Source organism: Cariama cristata, unplaced genomic scaffold (assembly GCF_000690535.1).
Source record: "Cariama cristata isolate BGI_N322 unplaced genomic scaffold, ASM69053v1 scaffold16463, whole genome shotgun sequence".
Classification (NCBI taxonomy): domain Eukaryota; kingdom Metazoa; phylum Chordata; class Aves; order Cariamiformes; family Cariamidae; genus Cariama; species Cariama cristata.
Window position 1 is genome coordinate 5,134 of NW_009609079.1, and position 4,386 is coordinate 9,519.

Below are 4,386 nucleotides of genomic sequence, written 5' to 3' on the forward strand. Positions count from 1 at the left end.
ACCCACCACATAATAGAGTAAAAATCCTCTCATTGAGATGTTTATCCTAAGATGTTTTTATTAACAGAGTGGGTAGAAAAGAGTAGAAGGCCAGGGTTGCCCATAGCTCATAAGTCAAGTTACCAGTAGCCATTAAACACTCTGGTGATAGTGTTCACTATCATGAATAACATATCTGTATTTATAAATGCCTAATGTGTATTACTTACTTATATGTCATATATTTGCATTAATTTGTAGAGTACCTTGTTCCATATTTATCTTTGAGATCCTTGGGTTTACCATGTTATAATTCACTGCAGTGGTGGAGTCACAGCAACATAAAATTAGGTGGCTTAGCAGTGAACTAATCACAGTGCTTTTGACAGCCCACAATATTTTGGTATTCTGACAGTTTCAAAGCAATATCCACACAATAGGAAACATTATATGCTCATTCTGAGAAGAATATACTGAGTAAACTTGTATTCTGAATGGGAAAAATGCAGTATACAGAAATACCGTAACACGGTTAGACTTAAATTAAATGCCATTCCTATATGTTTCAAGTTTTTTTGTGGGGTTTTTTAATTTTTGTGTTAATACAGATTTAAAATTTTTACTTTTTGTCTCATTGTTCTTTTTCAATATTTCAACAACATAAAAATAATTGACTGTGAGTATTATTTAAACTGCATAACTTTTTAATAAATACAATATTGCATTTCTTCCAAACTTATTTTTTTATGGAAACAAAATATAGTAAGTTTGTGATTTGCAAATAGATTTTGGCACATATTCTTTTGAAGGTTTATAATTGATTGCCTACAAAGACAAAATACGATAGAAATGATATTTACTACTGTACCATAAAATCCAGAAATTATATGTAACACAAAGTGATAAGGGGATTTTTTTCAGTCTTACTATGCGCTAAAATTCAATAATGTATCTTTCTTGCTTGCAAAAGGTAGTATTTTGGTATACTATCAGCCTACTATTGGTTGTACCAGAGGAATTGCATCATTTTAAATGTATAACATTTATTTCGGACTGATATTCTCCATAAAAGAGTTTTTTTTCAACTTTTTGTTTTACCTCTCCTAGTGTGGTCCAAATTCAGAATTAGGTGGTGTGGATTTCCTTAGTATTCAGGAAAAGCTACGTATATTGGAGAAGTCAATAAAAAGTAAACAATGTTGAAGAGCTAACCTGGCAGTGTCATTTTACTGTCATTTGCAGGATGGTTACATAGTAAATTTAGTAAAAGAAAAATGACCGGCTATTTCAAATATGAATCAGGTAGGGAATGAATTACCGTTCAGTTTAGATGAAGCAAAGGCCAAAGGACTGACGATCTGGTCAAACATGGGCATTCTTTGAAAGACTTTTTCGTTCAAAAACAATACGCAAAGCAGTTAAGATTTCATTATACTCATGGACGTGTGGGGAAGTTTTTTGTTTTCCGTATACTTTATCATTTCTTTTCTGAAAGGATGTAAAGAGTACACCATTTGAATTTCATTGCTGTAAAAGCAGGTTGTTCCTTTACTTAGCCAACATAAGTAAAAGTGACCTGTGTGACCTCAGCTCTCTGGCTTTTACAGAACAATAATAATTTCCTGACAGAACCAGTTTGCAGGGTTTTCATGTGTCCACCACAAAGAAAAATTGTGTGTCATCTCAGTTATATTATATCCATCAGCTGGCTGCCCATTTGTTGTGGAGTGTCTGCTGTGACATAGGGCCATGACTCTATTCAGCTGTAATAGATTACCTGTAGTGCACTCAGTGACTCTGGTACCTGTTGCTGGTTCTTTTTCCAGGTCAACTGGCTGCAGGTACATGTGAGATTGTTACTTTGGACAGAGATAGCAGTCAGCCCCGAAGGACTATAGCCCGACAAACAGCTCGCTGTGCATGTAAAAAAGGACAGATTGCCGGTACAACAAGAGCAAGGCCAGCCTGTGTTGATGGTAAGAAGCAAAGATCTATTCAATCAGTTTCTGCCAATACAAAAGTGGTGTAAACTGGTAGTGTCTCATAAAAAAATAAAAGCTCTATAGAAGAAATTTTCATGTGTCTCAACTAGCAATGGCAATACCATTGAAATTCCCCAAAAGGGTGTTACTGACTAATAGTATAGATATTTCAGTTACAATTTTTTAATTGTAATTTTAGCTTTTGTTTTAGCTTGATATGCAGCTGAATGTTAAGGGCGTGGTGCTGATACATTTTGTGTATGATGATAGAATCAGCAGTGAAATGGCATTCTTTTTCCCCTACTTTTTATCCCTTATAACATTAAAAAAACACTGCAAAAGAGCCTCAAAAGTTTTATGCCACTGGGAAGCTAATGTGACTGCTCCTGTGTGATAGTTAATGTTGTTAGTTAGGTACTATACTATAGTTAGAATATAGTATCAGAATATACCTCATGCGTCCAGCATTCTTTTTCTTAAAGTGATGATTCTGTATGATTCACTGCAGATGCAGTGATAGCATGCAGCTGGAAAACTGCTGACAAACAGGGAGGTATGAAAATATTTCACTTTGAAATCATTATTTGAGACAAATGAATTTCTGTGTTGCAGCTAAATAAGACATTAACAGTGGGACAATCTTCAAGACAGGTCTGCCAGTACAAGGCTATTAGCAGACATTCATATTAAAAATAAAATCAGAGACATATTGAAAATAGTTGATGCAAAATTGTATGGTTGATCTAGGCTTAGTAACAAAAGTAAAAAAAAGATACTTATATATAGAACTATAATAATTTCGTAGGTTGCCTTTGAATACTGACTGGTTTGAGTCCTCAGATAAAAATATTGCTGAGAACATCCTACTATTGCCTCAGAATTTGGTCTTACCAGTGATTATCAAAGAAGACAGCTCAACGGAGATTTCAGAGCCTACCCACAAAGCTAAATATAGAATATCATGCACATTCTATTTTTGCATTTTCCTTTCACTGTTTTTTGATACTCTGTAAGAGAGTTTCTTAGCTGTCTCTTTCGTAATATGATACTATATCCAGTAATTCTCTTCTTTCCTGTTTTATTGTAAGATCGTAAGACTTAATTGCTTAAGAAAGGAATTATTTTATTGTGTCATTTATAGTTGTAACTTTAGCAAAAATACTTGTTAGCAATTAAAAAATTCAACATATGTTTCCCATTTTAAAACAACAAAGTTCTAAGGGAAAATATGAGTTTTGCATCATCTGATGGGAGCTAAACACAATTTTTCCTCAGTCAGTTATGGCCTATGGTGAGATTCATTTGCTGTAACTTGGGTATCCAAAGTTAGTTGTCTGACCTAGTAACTCTAGTTTTCCTTTATACCCAATGGAAAGCAAAAAGCACCTTCTCAGAGTAATTTGTCTCATCCTAAGTGCCTAAGATAAATCAGATGTAGCATTCGCTTGTACTCACTATTTCTTTGCCTTGCCTTAAGACGCCTGTGGTGATGAGACTTTAGATAGCTAGAATGTACGTGTCAGTAAGAAGACATGACTACACCTCATCCTCCAATTGCTATATTAGCTTAGTTTCCAAGTATGGAAGGTTTGAGGTAATTTAATATTTGAAAATATTTTTTTAAATTTATTTATTTACTTTTTTATTTATTTTATTGGGAACTCACAAATAAGGTCTATTTGAAATTCTGCTTTTACTTTCAATGTGCTTGATCATCATTTTATGAAAACAGAGAACTCAATGACAGGATCTATGGTTAGATATTGTGTAATCAGAGAGGGTTCTTTATGTAATACTCCACGTTTGAAAAATAAGTGGGAAGTTCATCAGTTGAAAAATAGAGCTTCCCATTAGCTTATGTGTCCAAGTATTATAATGAATTTTTAAAAGCCTTTCTGCATAGATCTAATAGGATCTATTAACATGGTTCTGTATTATTTTGTGAGGTGTTAGGAGTTAGGATGCTAAGCCCTTTGCTAGGAATAACTGCAAGATGTGTAGGACATGCTACTTTACTTTCTTGGACACTGTTAAGGATGTTTTGTAATCAAAGCTCAAAAAAGTTAATGATACCTAGAACTGTATATCAAGTTCCCAAATTAAAAAGAAGGCACAAGCCAAATCTTTGATCTGTAGGTTTTATTTGTGAATGAAGTTTAAAAAATAGTTTTAAACGAGCACTTTATCTTGTCTCTAATCTTCTGCTTGCAAATAACACTGGCTGATAAATTCGCCATTGTCTAACAAGTATTTACCTGTTAATTTGCCAGGTTCAGTTTAAAGAATACACACTGAATTTTTCTGTACTGTTTATATTCATTTCTAGAATAAAGTGTTTCAAACACAGCTACTAAATGCTTTCTTCTGACAGAACATGAAATCTACATAAAATTATGTCTGAGGAAAGCTAGTTTTTTCTCTGATA

At 33.6% G+C, this 4,386-nt stretch overlaps 1 pseudogene; it reads left to right on the forward strand.

The window, feature by feature from the left end:
• Positions 1-1,086: 1,086 nt before the first annotated feature.
• Positions 1,087-1,955, forward strand: LOC104159494 (annotated as a pseudogene).
• Positions 1,956-4,386: the final 2,431 nt, after the last annotated feature.